This window comes from Argopecten irradians, chromosome 12, assembly GCF_041381155.1.
Source record: "Argopecten irradians isolate NY chromosome 12, Ai_NY, whole genome shotgun sequence".
NCBI lineage: Eukaryota > Metazoa > Mollusca > Bivalvia > Pectinida > Pectinidae > Argopecten > Argopecten irradians.
Window position 1 is genome coordinate 37,558,639 of NC_091145.1, and position 21,519 is coordinate 37,580,157.

Here is a 21,519-nt window from a genome sequence, read left to right on the forward strand (position 1 = left end):
GTACAGGAGACAAAACGTGTACAACTAGGGGAACATACAGAGTCCCTTCCCTTGTTTTTAATTTTGTATTTACAAAATCATTAAAAGTTAAATATATTTTATTAAACATTTTGTTTTGTTATTATAACTATATTTCAATAATACCAGGTACTACATTAATATGTAATGCACTAAGCTAAAATGTTTATTGTTTGTTTTAAAATATTTATCTAATTATGCGAAGTTTTAAAGCACCTATCTTCAGATTTTATAAATTTAAACGTGACATTTTGACCTGTCGTTGATGAAACAGAGAACGCTTAACTCTTCATTTTTTTAGGAGGACTCCAAGAGGGGAACTCAGTTACCGAAGCCAATAGAGTAGGTTGCTACAATTTGGTATACGCTTATGTCATTAAAATAACTATTACAGTAAATTCGTACTATGTATGAACCATATTTCACACAAATTACTGACTCCCACCAAATATCAAGTCATACCTGGCCACCAAATATCGAGTCCTATCCTTACACCCACCCTCCATCAAATATCAAATATCATACCCTTCCCCCCCACCTTCCACCAAGTATCGAGTCATATCCTTATCCCCATCCTCCATCAAATATCAAATCTAGATCTAATCCTGACCCCCACCCTCCATCAAATATCAAGTCATATCCTTACCCCCACCCTCCACCAAATATCAAATCCTATTCACCCTCCACCAAATATCAAGTCATACCCTTACCCCCACCCTCCACCAAATATCAAGTTATATACCCTTACCCCCACCCTCAACCAAATATCAAGTTATACCCTTAACCCCACCCTCCACCAAATATCAAATCCTATCCCACCCTCCACCAAATATCAAGTCATACCCTTACCCCCCACCCTCCACCAAATATCAAGTCATACCCTTTTCCCCCACCCTCCCACCAAATATCAAGTTATACCCTTAACCCCACCCTCCACCAAATATCAAATCCTATCCCACCCTCCACCAAATATCAAGTCATACCCTTACCCCCACCCTCCACCAAATATCAAGTCATACCCTTACCCTCACCCTCCACTAAATATCAAGTCATACCCTTACCCCCACCCTCCACCAAATATTAAGTCATACCCTTACCCCCACCCCCTCCACCAAATATCAAGTCATACCCTTACCCCCACCCTCCACCAAATATCAAATTCTATCCTTACACCAACCCTCCACCAAATATCAAATCCTATCCTTACCCCAACCTTCCACCAAGTATCGAGTCATATCCTTATCCCCACCCTCCATCAAATATCAAATCCTAGATCTTATCCTGACCCCCACCCTCCACCAAATATCAAATCCTATCCTAATCCCCACCTTCCCACCAAGTATCGATTCATATCCTGACCCCCACCCTCCACCAAATATCAAGTCTAATACATTTACCCCCACTCTCCACCAATATCAAATCCTATCCTTACACCCACCCTCCATCAAATATCAAATCATACTCTTACCCCCACCTTCCACCAAGTATCGAGTCATATCCTTATCCCCACCTCCATCAAATATCAAATCTAGATCTAATCCTGACCCCCCACCCTCCATCAATATTCAAGTCATATCCTTACCCCCACCCTCCACCAAATATCAAATCCTAATCCCACCCTCCAACAAATATCAAGTCATACCCTTACCCCCACCCTCCCACCAAATAACAAGTTATACCCTTACCCCCCACCCTCCACCAAAATATCAAGTTATACCCTTAACCCCACCCTCCACCAAATATCAAATCCTATCCCACCCTCCACCAAATATCAAGTCATACCCTTACCCCCCCACCCCTCCACCAAATATATCAAGTCATACCCTTACCCTCACCCTCCCACTAAATATCAAGTCATACCCTTACCCCCACCCTCCACCAAATATTAAGTCATACCCTTACCCCCACCCTCCACCAAATATCAAGTCATACCCTTACCCCCGCCCTCCACCAAATAATCAAATTCAATCTTACACCAACCCTCCACACAAATATCAAATCCGATCCTTTCCCCAACCTTCCACCAAGTATCGATTCATATCCTTATCCCCACCCTCCATCAAATATTCAAATCTAGATCTTATCCTGACCCCCACCCTCCACCAAATATCAAATCCTATCCTAATCCCCACCTTCCACCAAGTTATCGATTCATATCCGGACCCCCACCCTCCACCAAATATCAAGTCATACATTTACCCCCACTCTCCACCAAATAGCAAATCCTATCCTTGGTTGGCCGAATATCAAATCCTTTCTTACTCACATCCTCCACCAAATATCAAATCCTATCTTTACCCCACCCTCCACCAAATATCAAAATCCTGTCCTTACTCCCACCCTCCACCAAATATCAAATCCTTTCTTACTCACATCCTCCACCAAAATCAGTAGTTTTTTTACTGAAAATATTTCCTGACACGGTATTTAGTTTCCAAAATATCAGTGATATGAAGTTTTAGAAATCCAGTGTGAAATTTACCTTCAAAATATCAATTTTGATATAAAATGCTGAAAATATTAGAATTTCAGTATATGTCAGTGTATAATGCACCATTATTTCAAAATGGCTGCTCTGGTGGGAGTTTGAGCTGAAGGACTTCCATTAATTTTGTTAGTTATAGATCACACGATTTATTGAATTGATTTAACAGTTCTTATAGTACGTTCTAAAACGTTAACACTGTGGTCAATGGAAACATTAGCTTGGTTTCTATTAAGGCTATGATAGACTAATATTTGAAATTTGATTTTGTCAGGGATGAGCGCTAACGTAGATCCCTACACACTAACAAATTATGTGCCCGCATCTCCATTAGGGAGTCCCGCAGGGGCCAGTCTGACCGTAGTGAGGCAAGTGGTCAGACCTCACCCAAGGGACTAAGAACCGCCCAGATTGACCACGGTTATCCCAGCACAGTTAAAATATGACTGTTCCAACAGTAATTTTACTTTTAAATCACGCCAAGAAATGATGGAAAAGTGTCCTTCTCGGGAAGATAATAAACAATGATACTGTATGTCGTAAAAGCTAAACACACTTTGATAACATAAGCGTTTATTGTCATTCCGAATATTCCATAAAACACCATTATATCGATTAAAATGTCTATAATACAAGTTTTTTATTTTACAAATAAAAGGTGATGAATTAAGGAAAATGTAAGTATTTATTCAGTGTTAACTGTATTGTGAAGAACGTACAACATACATAATTTGACGTATATAACAACGATTACGGCGTAATGAAATCGGTTCATCAAATATTGAAAGTGTGTTTAGTAGGTATTGTACAAATGTATATGTATAAATTATTCAGTTCCTTATAAATAAAAACAACAGTCAATCAACACCTATATTTTGGAAATGAATCTTGTTTTGTGTCAGTTAGGAATGTACTTGCCAGACAGGATTACAATGGTTCATGAGCTCGATTTATCTCCCTTATTTTGAATAGTTGATGAAAGTGTGTTAAATATGTTTGTTTTATTGTCCTAATAAACAATAATGCAGTTATTTCAATTAATCGAAATTTCAAGTTTGGACACTAGTAATACCGACATGATTAACGGATTGGAATTTGACAACATTAGCTTTAAACATACCGCTACATAATTCTATCGGAAAACGTACAATAAACGTCAGTTGATGTATAGGGTTGCGTCTTTTCATATCTCTACCAGTATTAAAACCTACAAATTTTGTTTTTGACGCTTTTAAATTTTCGATTGAATACCACTTAAAGAAATCAATATACGAAAAGGCTTATTCTTCACTCGTTAGACATCTAAACATAATACTCTGATATTAAGTTACACCAAATAAGATAGATTTGTATAGTGTTTTCAGTTAGTCATTTCAAATATTCGTCTAAAATATGTTTAAAACTAAATGGATTGCTTTCAATGTCATACTTACCTGGTGTAGGGATAAACCGTGGTCAAAATGGCGGTTTTCCCCAGGGTGAGGTCTGTCCATTGCACAGCGGACAGATTGGCCCCTGCGACAGAGATCGGGCACGTAATTTATTGGTGTGGGGATCTGCGTTCGCGCTCATCCCTGACAAAATCAAATACGAATGTTAGATACTGAACAGCACGAAAAACCGAATGCTTTTCCACAGACGACAATGTTAGCGTTTGTCACGGTCCAGGTTAAGTTGAGTTTTTTTCTATCATTTGGTGATCTCCATGTCATGAAATAATTAAAACTACGTGTATTGTTAAAAAGAAGTATTCCTTGTGTGAATATTAAACATGATATAATATATTGAAAATGACTATTTTTCGTGGATAATATTCTAAATATTCTTCTTTCATCCGATATGTGTTCCAGTTTGGACAGATTTGATGTTTATTGTAAAATGTATAGATAAATCCATGTTTTTGGTTGTGTGGGCAAAAGCCCGTTTTATAAACAAAGCGTAATACGGAACAAGCAAGTAAATAATAAAAAAATACTTTCGAAATAGCCCGTGTGTAGAAGATTGATCCCCGGATAGAATTTCGTCCGGGCCATTGGTTGGCCGGTTTATTATGAATTTCAAAGTAGTTTTTTTTACTGAAAATATTTCCTGACACGGTATTTAGTTCCAAAATATCAGTGATATGAATTTAGAAATCCAGTGTGAAATTTACCTTCAAAATATCAATTTTGATATAAAATGCTGAAAATATTAGAATTTCAGTATATGTCAGTGTATAATGCACCATATTTCAAAATGGCTGCTCTGGTGGGAGTTTGAGCTGAAGGACTTCCATTAATTTTGTTAGTTATAGATCACACGATTATTGAATTGATTTAACAGTTCTTATAGTACGTTCTAAAACGTTAACACTGTGGTCAATGGAAACATTAGCTTGGTTTCTATTAAGGCTAAGATAGACTAATATTTGAAATTTGATTTTGTCAGGGATGAGCGCTAACGTAGATCCCTACACTAACAAATTATGTGCCCGCATCTCCATTAGGGACCGCAGGGGCCAGTCTGACCGTAGTGCAATGGTCAGACCTCACCCAAGGGACACCGCCCAGTTGACCACGGTTATCCCAGCACAGGTAAATATGACTGTTCCAACAGTAATTTTACTTTTTAAATCACGCCAAGAAATGATGGAAAAGTGTCTTCTCGGAAGATAATAACATGATACGTATGTCGTAAAGCTAAACACTTGATAACATAGCGTTTATTGTCATTCCGAATATTCCATAAAACACCATTTATCGATTAAAATGTCTATACAGTTTTTATTTACAAATAAAAGGTGATGAATTAAGGAAAATGTAAGTATTTATTCAGTGTTAACTGTATTGTGAACGTACAACATACATAATTTGACGTATATACAACGATTACGGCGTAATGAAATCGGTTCATCAAATATTGTAAGGTGTTTAGTAGGTATTGTACAAATGTATATGTATAAATTATTCAGTTCCTTATAAATAAAAACAACAGTCAATCAACACCTATATTTTGGAAATGAATCTTGTTTTGTGTCAGTTAGGAATGTACTTGCCAGACAGGATTACAATGGTTCATGAGCTCGATTTATCTCCCTTATTTTGAATAGTTGATGAAAGTGTGTTAAATATGTTTGTTTTATTGTCCTAATAAACAATAATGCAGTTATTTCAATTAATCGAAATTTCAAGTTTGGACACAAGTAATACCGACATGATTAACGGATTGGAATTTGACAACATTAGCTTTAAACATACCGCTACATAATTCTATCGGAAAACGTACAATAAACGTCAGTTGATGTATAGGGTGCGTCTTTTCATATCTCTACCAGTATTAAAACCTACAGATTTTGTTTTTGACGCTTTTAAATTTTCGATTGAATACCACTTAAATGATTCAATATACGAAAAGGGTTATTCTTTACTCGTCAGACATCTAAATGTAATACTCTGATACCAAGATATACCCAATTCAATAGATTTGAATAGTGTTTTGAATAAGTCATTTAAAATATTCGCCTAGAAATTATTTAAAAGAAAATACATTTCTGTTACAGTCATATTCTTGTGCAGGGATAACCGTGGTCAAACTTGCGGTTTTCCCAGGATGAGCTTTGTCCATTATACAGTGGACAGGCTAACCCCTGCGATAAAGGAATCGGGCACGTAATTTATTAGTGTGGGGATCTGTGTTCGCACTCATCCCTGACAAAATCAAATACAAATGCTAAATACTAAAGAGAGCAAGTGAAGTGAGTATAATTCGAGAATTTTTTTTATAGTAACGAATTCCCCATTGAGACCATTTTGGTGTGGGTTGGGTATCTGCGTTCGCACTCATCCCTGACAAAACAAATGCGAATGTTAGATAATAATTATAAGAGAGCAAACAACGAAATGATTTTTAATATACGACAATGTTAACGTGTGTCACTTGCTGATTCTGAATCTCAGTCATTTTTTCATATATGACACGAATAGATACAACATCCACCTACAGATTTTGTTTTGATCGCTTTTGAATTACTACTTAAAACATTCAATATACGAAAAATGTTCTTCTTTCGTTAGACATCTAAACGTAATACTCTGATATCAAGATATACCAAACTAGATAGATTGTAATAGTGTTTTCAGTTAGTAATTTCAAATATTCGCTTAGAAATTGTTTGAAAATAAATGTATTGCTTTCAATGTCATACTTACCTGGTGTAGGGATAACCGTGGTCAAAATAGCGGTTTCCCCAGGGTGAGGTCTGTCCATTGTACAGAGGACAGATTGACCCCTGCGACAGAGATCGGGCACGTAATTTATTGGTGTGGGGATCTGCGTTCCAGTTTGGACAGATTTGATGTTTATTGTAAAATGTATAGATAAATCCATGTTTTTTTTTGGTTATTTGGACAAAAGCCCGTTTTATAAACAAAGCATAATGCGAACAAGCAAGTAAATAATAAAAACTACTTTCGAAATAGCCTATGTGTAGAAGATTGAGCCCCGGATAGAATTTCGTCCGGGCCATTGGTTGGCCGGTTTTATTATGAATTTCAAAGTAGTTTTTTACTGAAAATATTTCCTGACACGGTATTTATTTCCAAAATATCAGTGATATGAATTTAGAAATCCAGTGTGAAATTTACCTTCAAATATCAATTTTGATATGAAATGCTAAAAATATTAGAATTTCAGTATATGTCAGTGTATAATGCACCATATTTCAAAATGGCTGCTCTGGTGGGAGTTTGAGCTGAAGGACTTCCATTAATTTTGTTAGTTATATATCACACGATTATTGAATTGATTTAACAGTTCTTATAGTACGTTCTAAAACGTTAACACTGTGGTCAATGGTAACATTAGCTTGGTTTCTATTAAGGCTAAGATAGACTAATATTTGAAATTTGATTTTGTCAGGGATGAGCGCTAACGTAGATCCCTACACTAACAAATTATGTGCCCGCATCTCCATTAGGGACCGCAGGGGCCAGTCTGACCGTAGTGCAATGGTCAGACCTCACCCAAGGGACACCGCCCAGTTGACCACGGTTATCCCAGCACAGGTAAGTATGACTATTCCAACAGTAATTTTGCTTTTAAATTATCGCCGAGAATTGATAGAAAAGTGTCTTCTCGGAAGATAATAACATGATACGTATGTCATAAAGCTAAACACTTGATAACATAGCGTTGTCATTCTGAATATTCCATAAAACACCATTTATCGATTAAAATGTCTATACAGTTTTTATAACAAATAAAAGTTGATGAATTAAGGAAAATGTAAGTATTTATTCAGTGTGAACATAAATGTGAACGTACAAAATACATAATTTAACGTATATACAACGATTTCGGCGTAATGAAATCGGTTCATCACATATTGTAAGGTGTTTTATACATAAAAACAACAGTCAATCAACACCTATATTTTGGAATTGAATCTTGTTTTGTGTCAATTAGGAATGTGCGTGTCGGACAGGATTACAATGGTAAATGAGCTCGATTTATCTCCCTTCATATGAATAGTTGATGCAAGTGTGTAAAATATGTTTGTTTTATTATCCTAATAAACAACAATGCAGTTATTTCAGTTAAGCGAAATTTCAAGTTTGGACACAAGAAACACATACCTGCTTACCGGATTGTAAATTGACAACATAAGCTTTAAACATACCGCTACATAATTCTATCGGAAAACGTACAATAAACGTCAGTTGATGTATAGGGTGCGTCTTTTCATATCTATTCCAATATTAATACATTCAGATTACGTTTTTATCGCTTTTGAATTTTCGAATGAATACCACTTAAAGAAATCAATATACGAAAAGGCTTATTCTTCACTCGTTAGACATCTAAACATAATACTCTGATATTAAGTTACACCAAATAAGATAGATTTGTACAGTGTTTTCAGATAGTCATTTCAAATATTCGTCTAAAAACTGTTTAAAACTAAATGGATTGCTTTCAATGTCATACTTACCTGGTGTAGGGATAACCGTGGTCAAAATGGCGGTTTCCCCAGGGTGAGGTCTGTCCATTGCACAGCGGACAGATTGACCCCTGCGACAGAGATCGGGCACGTAATTTATTGGTGTGGGGATCTGCGTTCGCGCTCATCCCTGACAAAATCAAATACGAATGTTAGATACTGAACAGCGTGTAGAACCGAATGCTTTTCCCTAGACGACAATGTTAGTTTGTCACGGTCCAGGTGAAGTCGATTTTTTTTTCCTATCATTAGTAGTCTCCATGTCATGGATATAATTAAAACTACAGGTATTGTTAAAAAGAAGTATTCCTCGTGTGAATATTAAACATGATATAATATATTGAAAATGACTATTTTCATCGATTATATTCCAAATATTCTTCTTTCATCCGATATATGTTCCAGTTTGGACAGATTTGATGTTTATTGTACAATGTATAGATAAATCCATGTTTTTGGTTGTTTGGACAAAATACCATTTGATAAACAAAGCGTAATACGGATCAAGCAAGTAAATAATAATAAAAAAGATACTTTCGAAATAGGCCGTGTGTAGAAGATTGAGCCCCGGATAGCATTTCGTCCGGGCCATTGGTTGGCCGGTTTATTATGAATTTCAAAGTAGTTTTTTACTAAAAATATTTCCTGACACGGTATTTAGTTCCAAAATATCAATGATATGGATTTCGAAATCCAGTGTGAAATTTACATTGAAAATATCAATTTTGATATGCTGAAAATATTAGAATTTAGGTATATGTCAGTGTATAATGCACCATATTTCAAAATGGCTGCTCTGGTGGGAGTTTGAGCTGAAGAACTTCCATTAATTTTGTTAGTTATATATCACACGATTATTGAATTGATCTAACAGTTCTTATAGTACGTTCTAAAACGTTAACACTGTGGTCAATGGAAACATTAGCTTGGTTTCTATTAAGGCTAAGAGAGACTAATATTTGAAATTTGATTTTGTCAGGGATGAGCGCGAACGCAGATCCCTACACTAACAAATTATGTGCCCGCATCTCCATTAGGGACCGCAGGGGCCAGTCTGACCGTACTGCAATGGTCAGACCTCACACTAGGGACACCGCCCTGTTGACCACGGTTATCCCAGCACAGGTAAGTATGACTGTTCCAACAGTTATTTTACTTTTAAATTATCGCCAAGAATTGATGGAAAAGTGTCTTCTCGGAAGATAATGACATGATACGTATGTCATAAAGCTAAACACTTGATAACATAGCGTTTATTGTCATTCCGAACATTCCATTAAACACCATTTATCGATTAAAATGTCTATACAGTTTTTATAACAAATAAAAGTTGATGAATTAAGGAAAATGTAAGTATTTATTCAGTATTAACTGTATTGTGAACGTACAACATACATAATTTGACGTATATACATTTGTACAACGATTACGGCGTAATGAAATCGGTTCATCACATATTGTAAGGTGTTTAGTAAGTATTGTACAAATGTATATGTATAAATTATTCAGTTCCTTATAAATAAAAACAACAGTCAATCAACACCTATATTTTGGAAATGAATCTTGTTTTGTGTCAATTAGGAATGTGCGTGTAAGACAGGATTACAATGGTACATGAGCTCGATTTATCTCCCTTCATATGAATAGTTGATGCAAGTGTGTAAAATACGTTTGTTTTATTATCCTAATAAACAACAATGCAATTATTTCAGTTAAGCGAAATTTCAAGTTTGGACACAAGAAACACATACCTGCTTACCGGATTGTAAATTGACAACATAAGCTTTAAACATACCGCTACATAATTCTATCGGAAAACGTACAATAAACGTCAGTTGATGTACAGGATGCGTCTTTTCATATCTCTACCAATATCTATACCTACAGATTTTGTTTTTATCGCTTAGGAATTTTCGATTGATTACCACTTAAATGATTCAATATACGAAAAGGCTTATTCTTCACTCGTTAGACATCTAAACATAATACTCTGATATTAAGTTACACCAAATAAGATAGATTTGTATAGTGTTTTCAGTTAGTCATTTCAAATATTCGTCTAAAAACTGTTTAAAACTAAATGGACTGCTTTCAATGTCATACTTACCTGGTGTAGGGATAACCGTGGTCAAAATGGCGGTTTCCCCAGGGTGAGGTCTGTCCATTGCACAGCGGACAGATTGACCCCTGTGACAAAGATCGGGCACGTAATTTATTGGTGTGGGGATCTGTGTTCGCGCTCATCCCCGACAAAATCAAATACGAATGTTAGATACTGAACAGCGTGTAGAACCGAATGCTTTTCCATAGACGACAATGTTAGTTTGTCACGGTCCAGGTGAAGTCGATTTTTTTTTCCTATCATTAGTAGTCTCCATGTCATGGATATAATTAAAACTACAGGTATTGTTAAAAAGAAGTATTCCTCGTGTGAATATTAAACATGATATAATATATTGAAAATGATTTCATCGATTATATTCCAAATATTCTTCTTTCATCCGATATGTGTTCCAGTTTGGACAGATTTGATGTTTATTGTACAATGTATAGATAAATCCATGTTTTTGGTTGTTTGGACAAAAGCCCATTTTATAAACAAAGCGTAATACGGAACAAGCAAGTAAATAATAATAAAAAATATACTTTCGAAATAGGCCGTGTGTAGAAGATTGAGCCCCGGATAGCATTTCGTCCGGGCCATTGGTTGGCCGGTTTATTATGAATTTCAAAGTAGTTTTTTACTAAAAATATTTCCTGACACGGTATTTAGTTCCAAAATATCAATGATATGGATTTCGAAATCCAGTGTGAAATTTACATTGAAAATATCAATTTCGATATGCTGAAAATATTAGAATTTCAGTATATGTCAGTGTATAATGCACCATATTTCAAAATGGCTGTTCTGGTGGGAGTTTGAGCTGAAGGACTTCCATTAATTTTGTTAGTTATAGATCACACGATTATTGAATTGATTTAACAGTTCTTATAGTACGTTCTAAAACTTTAACACATTGGTCAATGGAAACATTAGCTTGGTTTCTATAAAGGCAAAGAGAGACTAATATTTGAAATTTGATTTTGTCAGGGATGAGCGCGAACGCAGATCCCTACACTAACAAATTATGTGCCCGCATCTCCATTAGGGACCGCAGGGGCCAGTTTGACCGTACTGCAATGGTCAGACCTCACCCTAGGGACACCGCCCTGTTGACCACGGTTATCCCAGCACAGGTAAGTATGACTGTTCCAACAGTTATTTTACTTTTAAATTATCGCCAAGAATTGATGGAAAAGTGTCTTCTCGGAAGATAATGACATGATACGTATGTCATAAAGCTAAACACTTGATAACATAGCGTTTATTGTCATTCCGAACATTCCATTAAAAACCATTTATCGATTAAAATGTCTATACAGTTTTTATAACAAATAAAAGTTGATGAATTAAGGAAAATGTAAGTATTTATTCAGTATTAACTGTATTGTGAACGTACAACATACATAATTTGACGTATATACAACGATTACGGCGTAATGAAATCGGTTCATCACATATTGTAAGGTGTTTAGTAAGTATTGTACAAATTATTCAGTTCCTTATAAATAAAAACAACAGTCAATCAACACCTATATTTTGGAAATGAATCTTGTTTTGTGTCAATTAGGAATGTGCGTGTAAGACAGGATTACAATGGTACATGAGCTCGATTTATCTCCCTTCATATGAATAGTTGATGCAAGTGTGTAAAATACGTTTGTTTTATTATCCTAATAAACAACAATGCAATTATTTCAGTTATGTTAAATTTCAAGTTTGGACACAAGAAACACATACCTGCTTACCGGATTGTAAATTGACAACATAAGCTTTAAACATACCGCTACATAATTCTATCGGAAAACGTACAATAAACGTCAGTTGATGTACAGGATGCGTCTTTTCATATCTCTACCAATATCAATACCTACAGATTTTGTTTTTATCGCTTAGGAATTTTCGATTGAATACCACTTAAATGATTCAATAAACGAAAAGGGTTATCCTTCACTCGTTAGACATCTAAACATAATACTCTGATATCAAGATATACCAAATGCAATAGATTTGAATAGTGTTTTGAATAATTCATTTAAAATATTCGCCTAGAAATTATTTAAAAGAAAATACATTTCTCTTACAGTCACATTCTTGTGCAGGGATAACCGTGGTCAAACTTGCGGTTTCCCCAGGATGAGCTTTGTCCATTATACAGTGGACAGGCTAACCCCTGCGATAAAGGAATCGTAATTTATTAGTGTGGGGATCTGTGTTCGCACTCATCCCTGACAAAATCAAATACAAATGCTAGATACTGAAGACATCGAAGAACCAAATAATTTTCTATAAACGACAATGTTAATATTTATTGCCGTCCACGTTAATTTACAGTCAATAAATTATCATACATTTAACCATGTAAATTGTGAATAAATCAAATGTTTTACTGTTTCGCACTGAAGTGAGTGTAATTCGAAATTTTTTTTATAGCAACGAATTCCCCATTGAAACCATTTTGGTGTGGGTTGAGTATCTGCGTTCGCATTCATCCCTGACAAAACAAATGCGAATGTTAGATAATAAAGAAAGCAAACAACAAAATGATTTCTAATTTACGACAATGTTGACGTGTGTCACTGGCTGATTCTGAATCTCAGACATTTTTATCATATATGTCAAGGATAGATAAACAACTCCTGGATGTCACGGATAGATACAACAACTCCTGGATGTCTAGATCTCTTCCACTGTTTATTTATTACGGGAGCGCACTGTACATATACGTCATCACATGATACAATGTATAAGTGGACAGAGGGAAGAACCCCAGCCAGATTATAGCATACCAAATATAGACAGCTACACAGTGAATTGTACACTGTCCGCAATAAATAAATACCATAGGTACATACCTTCTTCTGTAATGTCTCCATATAGAGTGATACAATGTCCGAAACTGGTACAAATATGTCTCTAAGGGACTGACCTCGTAAGGTACTCTATGTCTCGTCCTTCCTGGCTAACAGCACGCTCTACCCGTATGCCACACCTTGTATATACGCACTCACAGACACACCCGATCACATGCAGACTGGACACACTATATTTAGACAAACACGTGTAGATGTAAAAAAAAGTACACTGACTGTAAACAACAACGCACATAAACGGACTTTACGGCACAACATAAACAAATACACGTGTACATTAATTTGACCCTATGACAAATATGAAACATGGAATTTGCTCTAAATCTACCCAAACACGAGTTATTCTACATTATATGACCCATTTGTCTAAGATTACCGAAGAAAATGATACTTGTTAAAATATACTACAAGTTTATTCCTTGCAATACCGAAATAAAAATAGATTTTCGGAAATCACATATCTACCAATCATAGAAATAACTAGTTGTTAGTATATGTTTTAGTTGGAATATCAATTGATTTATTTTGCTTGAAGTGTTCATATTTTTTTAAACTTATTTTTATTTAATTTTCATATACAAAACAATTTCATAATTATTTCCTTATTATCATTCTCACTGTTACCATCCTCACCTCCTCTGCATTATCAACCATACATACTAAATACTATCTTCATTATCTTCAGTTCATACATCATCAAGTCATTATCACATCTTTAAACCATATTCATTCACTCCGTCAGTACTCAATTGATAGCTTACATCCATTTAATAACTCGGTACTAATATCATTATGATTTTCACATTCAGTCATCATTTTCATCTACATTACACACTATCTTTCATTTCCACATTTTTTTGTGTAAAGATGAAATGAAGATTTGATAGATATATAGAATAAATACATGTGTATTGCACGTTTAACAGGTTTACTTTGTATGGTACATTATCATATATAGAATAAACATGAAAAAAAAGATAAATAAATAAATAAATTAAATTAAGAAAATTCAATAAGTTTTATCCATTTACTCCACTGTTAAACAAACTTTCCTTCGTTGAAACACCTATACCAGTAGAAATAAATTTTGAATTTGTTAATGATCTTGTATTGATCTAATTATGGGATTAACATAAAATTAGTTGTCAAAGCATCGTATTTTGTAAATATACTGTTTATTAACAATAATAATTTCATTATTAACCCAATTATTGTATGGATAATTATCAGAAATCAGTTCAAAATGAAGAGGTTTTTTATTCACTGCAAAAGGAATAAGTAATACTTGTAAAAGTGTTGCTTCAAAACTTTGTAACAGTGTTTGGACTTCATTACATTCCCATAATCTATGTGTGATAGTCTCTCTTTCCGAGTTATACAAGATACACAAAGGGGAGGTTACCAGGTCAATTTTAAATAAAAAAGAATATGATGAAGTACTCCGAACTGAAAACACGGAAGCTTTGTGTAATTGGTGACGTGAAAGGTTTTTTTCTTTTTTAAATATTCATCCAATAAATATCATCCAAATCATCAAATATCCTGTTCCATTTCTGTTTCCCAGACGGTGATACATGTATATTATTCTTTATCAATCTATTGAAAAAAGTCTTGCGCCTTTCAGTTTTGTATACTAAAAAGGGAATTAAATGATTTAAATAGAGTGAAGTAGCAAATATCTTGGTTATGCTTTTTTTGTCCCTATGTTTTACCTTATCTTATCTTGAGTTCTAGCGGTTTTACTGACATTCAACAAGGAAAAATACCGATATAGCTATGTAGTTAACAGATAAACTCAAAGTTACAGAGGGCCTAAATAGTTACATAATAATTTAGAGAAACTTTTCATAGAAAATCCTTTGGGTGTTCTATTTTTATTTAAACAAAAAATATATTATAACTACATATGTATATTTGAAATTGTTTTTATTTGAATGTATTTTGATAATAATAATTGCTATTTATTTAATTGCTTCATCTTTTGTCAGCAGTTTCCTTGACAATGGAACAGTTCTTTGTAGATACAGTTAACATTTTTGGGGGGTCGGATTTCATCCGACTCTCTATAGGCGTCGAGCGAGCTCGGCAAGTGGGGAAACACGCTACAAACTCGAGAAATGTGTGTCAGTTCGCGGTGCAATATAGTCCCGATTTAAACACCACATGCCTATTAAATTACTCAATGTCAAATCTATTGGTTATGGATATTTTATATTATAAAATATCGTTGCACATTTCCATTACATTCAGGTGTTATTCCTTATTTCCAAAGTTATATATTCATACGCAGGCCCGGTCGCATTTTTAATGACGTTATCAAGCTTTCAATAATTCAACAAACCATTCGAAAACACTCTTTTTAAAATATATAGAAATACTTTATAATAGTTGTGTTCATATAAACATATCTTAGTACAATGTATATAACTTTGCTTTTTTAAAATGTTTTGTTGTCCTAAAGTTAAAATGTTGCGTACCATTGTTTCCGGTCACGTGACTTAGGTAAACAATAACAATTCACGGAGGTCCAGTAAAGTGAAAATACCGCGGTTATCCGAAGAGACCAAAGTTACCCAAAGACGGATAGTCTATTTAAGACTTCCTGAGGGTAGTCATTACAAAAAACATCAATCAGTGGGTAGAGAGGCGATGTAATCAACTGAAATACGAACCATGTCAACACAGTCTTCAAAGAACAATGGCGGCGTCCTTAGCAACGCACAGAAAAAATCCCGTGGAAGGCCTCCCGGCTCCAAAAATGTGTTGAAAACATCCCAAAGAGAGATGTCAACTGGCTCAAACTTCATAACAAACTATGATTTACTGAATAACAGTGATGAAGAGGATTTGGGATGGAAATGCATTGATTGCGATAATGTATTTTCCGATCCAGAGGACAAAATGTTAGAATGTGAACGCTGTACATCGCGTCATTGTATACGATGTCTAGGGAAATCGGAAGATGAATATAGAATCCTCCAAGATTCTGATTACATGTGGTTCTGCATGTCTTGCAGAGAGAATGTACAGAAAAACATAGCAACAGATCTGAAGATCGAGGAACGTTGCCAGGCTATTATGGAAAAATATGAGAAAAGAATAACAGCTATGGAGGATCTGATCAAAACCAAATGTTCGCAGTCCGAGGTGCGAAATATCGTCAAAGAAATGAGAGCGTCAGAGCAGGAAAACAATATTGAATGGCCTAAAATTACTGACATCCCTCAATCCCGATCACCACCACAGGATATCAAGAATGTTTTCTCTGAGATAAACGAAAGAAAAGCTAGAGAGAGCAATATAGTGGTATACGGTGTTCCAGAAACTGAATCTACGGACAGTAAAGTAAGGAAGGAACACGACACAGGTATTGTCTATAAAATCCTCAATAAGTGTGAAGTACATGATCTTGAAGGAAAGGTTACCAGATGTTCCAGAATTGGACAATATCATCAGAATAACAAGGAAACAAATAGGAAAAATAGACCTATGCTTGTGTCGTTGAACAATCTTGAAACAAAAAAGAGTATTTTCAGGAACATCAAAAACTTAGGCCACGACCAGGAACTAAAAGATATAAGAATAAGCAACGATCTCACTAGGGCAGAAAGGGAACAAGAAAAACAGTTATGGGAACTGGCTAAGGAAAAAAGACAACAAAATTCCTCGGGGGAATATACCTTCAAAGTCCGAGGACCTCCCTGGGCCAGATCAGTGAAAAAAGTGAGGAAAGCAGGTTTTTAAATGGAAACTTCAACCATGAAGATAAAGACAGAAAGCAGAGGCTTGTCGAACACCTAAATTGTATGTATACTAATGCGGATCAACTAAAAAACAAAATGACAGAATTAAACATAAGAGTGAGTAACTACAAACCAGATGTAATCGGAATTACTGAAGTGAAAGCAAAAACTAGATTACAAAGTTACAAGGAATCAGAATACAGCCTAGATGGAAATGAAAATTATTCACTGTTCAGCAAGAACATTGAAACCCCTGCGGGTAGGGGGTTACTGATGTTAATAAATTCCAAGTTCATAGCAAAAGAAGTAATAATGGAAACACAGTTTCGTGAAAATCTGTTTGTAGAAATTAAAACTGGGAAAACTACAAAACTGCTAATAGGATTGATATACAGATCGGAATCGGGAACCATGGACAACAACAAAAAATTACAAGATTTGATTGAAGAAGCCGCTCAGAAAAAACACAACAAACTTTTGATAATGGGAGACTTTAATTATCCAAATATAAACTGGGAAACATGGAATACAAAGAGCGAGAATACAGATTCTCAAGAATACAAGTTCATTCAAAAACTCCAAGACAACTTTCTTTTCCAACATGTCCAAGAACCAACAAGATGGCGAGGTCAAGACAATCCGAATGTCCTAGATCTTATCATAAGCAAAGACGAGCATTCACTATCAGATATTGAATATCAAAGCGCTTTAGGTAAAAGTGATCACTGTGTACTACTGTTTAAGGTCATTTGTAAAGTAAAGATAGCTCTACAAAGCAAGAAGAAAAAGAGTTATAAAAATGCCAATTATGAAAGGATAAACGAGGAGATAAGTGATACCAACTGGGACGAAATAATTATGAACTCTAACAACATCAACGAGAATTGGAACACTTTCAAAAAGGTGGTCAAAGAAATAGAAGAAAGCCATGTCCCTACAAAAATCATTAAAATAGGTCGGAACAACAAGCATAGTTTCCCAGCAGATACAACAACACTTGAAGCCATAAAAAAGAAGCATTCGTTATCAAGGAAGGCTGCAACTACAAAGGATATGAACGTGAGAAAGGAATACAATAGGGTCAGAAATAAAGTAAGGAAATTAACACGCAGATTGAGGAAAGAATATGAGCACAATATAGCGATAAAGGCAAAGTCGGATCCAAAAGCAATTTGGAATTATATAAAATCTAAATCTACGTCGAAATCAGAGATTGGAGAACTATATGCAAAACCAGCGGACAAAACTTCAACTAAAGTTACATCAAATAAGGGAAAAGCTGAAGTGTTATGTCGGTTTTTTAGCAGTGTATTCATACAGGAATCGGACACGACCCCTCATCTGTACATAAGAGAAGTCGCCGAAGAGATGTCACAAATGAATATAGAACAAGAAGCTGTATCAAAGATCCTAAAAAATCTCAAACCGGATAAATCCCCCGGACTAGACGAACTCCACCCGATGTTCCTGAAAAACACCTCTGGTACAATATCATATCCAATAACGAAGTTATTCAACCAATCAATTTCAACAGGAACTGTCCCGGATGATTGGAAAAGGGCTCGAGTGTGTGCCATTTTCAAAAAAGGAGATAAGTGTGAACCGGGAAACTATAGGCCTGTAAGTCTCACGTCAGTTGTTTGTAAAACATTAGAAACTCTAATAAGGGATCATATAGTAACATTTATGAGGAAAAACAAGTACTTCTCCAACAAACAATACGGTTTCTTATCAGGTAGATCAACAACATTACAACTTTTAGAAGTTTTGGATAAATGGACAACTGCTTTAGATAAAGGTGACGTAGTCGATTGTATATACATGGATTATCAGAAAGCTTTTGATACAGTTCCGCACAACCGTTTACTGAATAAATTAAACTCATATAATTTCAACCAGCAGATGAAAACTTGGATTTCATCTTTTTTGAAAGGAAGACATCAAATGGTAACAGTGAATGGCAAAAATTCCGAATGGTCAAGTGTAACATCAGGAATTCCACAAGGATCGGTTCTTGGACCCTTATTATTTGTGATATTTGTTAATGATCTTCCAGATATAGTGCAGTCAGACGTATACTTATTTGCGGATGATACTAAAATATTCAAGGCTATCCGTGGCAAAGATGATGCTTTAGATCTGCAAAGTGATTTAGATACAATGTCGAAATGGAGTGAAACGTGGCTTCTAAAAATGCACCCAGATAAATGCAAACACATGAGGATACACAAACAGAGAACAAGAAACCAACGTGAGGAAATTATACAATACCAGCTCAATGGAAAAACACTGCAACATATAGACCAAGAAAAAGATATAGGAGTAGTTGTAGATTCCACGTTAAGCTTCGACACCCATATATCAGAGAAAGTAAAAAAAGCCAATTCCATGTTTGGACTTTTGAGAAGAACTTTTCAGTTTTTAGACATCAAATCATTTATTCCGCTATATAAATGCTTAGTTCGGTCTCATTTGGACTATGCTTGCCCCGTATGGGCGCCTTACCTACAGAAGCATATAGAAATGATAGAAAGTGTCCAAAGAAGAGCGACAAAATGTCTACCAGGAATGTCACATCTAGCATACAGTCAAAGGCTGGAGAAGCTGAAATTACCAACATTGGCATATAGAAGAATACGAGGAGACATGATAGAACTCTTCAAAATTTTAGATGGAATATATGACTCCGAATGTTGTAACATTTTATCTTTATGGAAAGATGCAACGGACCGCGAGAGCAGCAGGGGGCATAGGAGGAAGCTATTCCATACAAGATCAAACTATGAGATTAGGAGAAACTTTTTTTCACTAAGAGCTACTAAGATATGGAACGATCTACCAGAGAATGTAGTGATGGCGCCAAATATAAACTCCTTCAAAAATGCGTTAGACAAACATTGGAAAGAACAAGAACTCTTATACAACTACAAAGCCTTTATACATCATTAATTTATTATTATTACCGGATAAAAATGTATTAACTGTAAACTCTATATTTTGTATGAGTCTGGTATAGAGGACTTTACATATAAGTCCTGAACCAGAAATAAACTTATCTTATCTTATCTTATCTTATTAAGCGGACAAGGCTTTCTCGGTCGGTCCATATAATGGGACGTTTTTTTTAAGTCACGCGCACATTGGCCATGGTGTGACACACCCACTCGGAGGATAAAACAATACATAATGTTTCACCTCCAGTTCTAAAGTGTGTTTCTTAATTCCATTTGTCATCGTATATCACGTTAATGGAAACCTTCCCATATAGACGCGTTATATTAAGCTTGTTAACTGCGGAGTTTAAAATATATATATGAAAAATCTCAATTTAATGCATACATATATAATATCAGATACTGAACTGAACGGGTAAAAACAAAAGATAAAGATAGAGACTTTACTTAGGCTTAATGTTACACCTGTTATTATTTTCACTCCGTAAGGTAGACGACAGTCGGTCCATATTTGGGTATTTTGGGTGCTGTTTGATATTTAAGTTTGCGCCCGTGCAAATAGTTCCGTAAACTATATACATATATATTCATAAAAACTATGTAACAATATTTGATACACTAAGATTTTGCTGTGTGTATCTATTACCAACAAATATATATTTATGCATTTGTTTATTTATCAAAGTTTTCACAAAGTTCGCCGGTAGCTATTAAATCAAATGTTACCTGTGTAGTCTCGATCACACGCGCAGGAACACATTTTGGGCGACGCTGGTAAACATTGACCTTATTGCAATACATGTAATCCTAAAGTTTGATTATAACTTTTTCATCAAGGTAATCTTTTAAATTCTTGTTGCAGTGCCAAATCCTTGATTATACAATATATTCTTGTATATATACATGTATTTGTGTTTCATTATATCATAATCTCATTTTGTCATTATAAATAAAACAGTTTGAAACAATTTTTCAATACAATACTGTGGTTTATTGACAAACAACCCATAATATGGTAATGTTTTTGTGTGCCTAATACACCCAAAAAATAATGTTTTATCATATTGCATGTATTGGATATTAGAACCACAAGTGAAAATTTAATATCTGGAGAGATGCATTGTGCCAAATTATTGTGTACACAAAGTTTTAAGAACATTCATAAATTTTGTTCAACCTTATAAGGAACCAACTTTGAAATTGCCCTTCATTTGGTGTCTGTCCGTCCGTCCTTAAACAATTCATGTTATTGCTATTTCTCAGAAAGTTCTTAGATGGATCCTCCTCAGATTTCCCAAGTTGTGTATGATCTATTTTGAGACTGACCCGAAAACAAAATTGACAACAGACAACCATTTTTAGTTCACC

At 35.0% G+C, this 21,519-nt stretch overlaps 4 non-coding genes and 5 pseudogenes across 4 annotated transcripts; 5 read left to right on the forward strand and 4 right to left on the reverse strand.

Annotated features, from left to right (window-relative positions):
• Positions 1-3,928: 3,928 nt before the first annotated feature.
• Positions 3,929-4,080, forward strand: LOC138305234 (U1 spliceosomal RNA; annotated as a pseudogene).
• An 847-nt stretch (positions 4,081-4,927) lies between these two features.
• On the reverse strand, positions 4,928-5,084 carry LOC138305260 (U1 spliceosomal RNA). The gene has a single exon (XR_011205700.1). It is a non-coding gene; the product is annotated as a U1 spliceosomal RNA (small nuclear RNA).
• A 959-nt stretch (positions 5,085-6,043) lies between these two features.
• On the forward strand, positions 6,044-6,192 carry LOC138305204 (U1 spliceosomal RNA; annotated as a pseudogene).
• A 490-nt stretch (positions 6,193-6,682) lies between these two features.
• Positions 6,683-6,822, forward strand: LOC138305201 (U1 spliceosomal RNA; annotated as a pseudogene).
• A 574-nt stretch (positions 6,823-7,396) lies between these two features.
• LOC138305257 (U1 spliceosomal RNA) lies at positions 7,397-7,553 on the reverse strand. The gene has a single exon (XR_011205697.1). It is a non-coding gene; the product is annotated as a U1 spliceosomal RNA (small nuclear RNA).
• A 910-nt stretch (positions 7,554-8,463) lies between these two features.
• Positions 8,464-8,613, forward strand: LOC138305196 (U1 spliceosomal RNA; annotated as a pseudogene).
• Positions 8,614-9,456: 843 nt separating this feature from the next.
• On the reverse strand, positions 9,457-9,613 carry LOC138305246 (U1 spliceosomal RNA). Its single transcript, XR_011205689.1, has one exon. It is a non-coding gene; the product is annotated as a U1 spliceosomal RNA (small nuclear RNA).
• Positions 9,614-10,579: 966 nt separating this feature from the next.
• Positions 10,580-10,729, forward strand: LOC138305226 (U1 spliceosomal RNA; annotated as a pseudogene).
• Positions 10,730-11,568: 839 nt separating this feature from the next.
• On the reverse strand, positions 11,569-11,725 carry LOC138305229 (U1 spliceosomal RNA). The gene has a single exon (XR_011205677.1). It is a non-coding gene; the product is annotated as a U1 spliceosomal RNA (small nuclear RNA).
• Between the last annotated feature and the right edge of the window lie 9,794 nt (positions 11,726-21,519).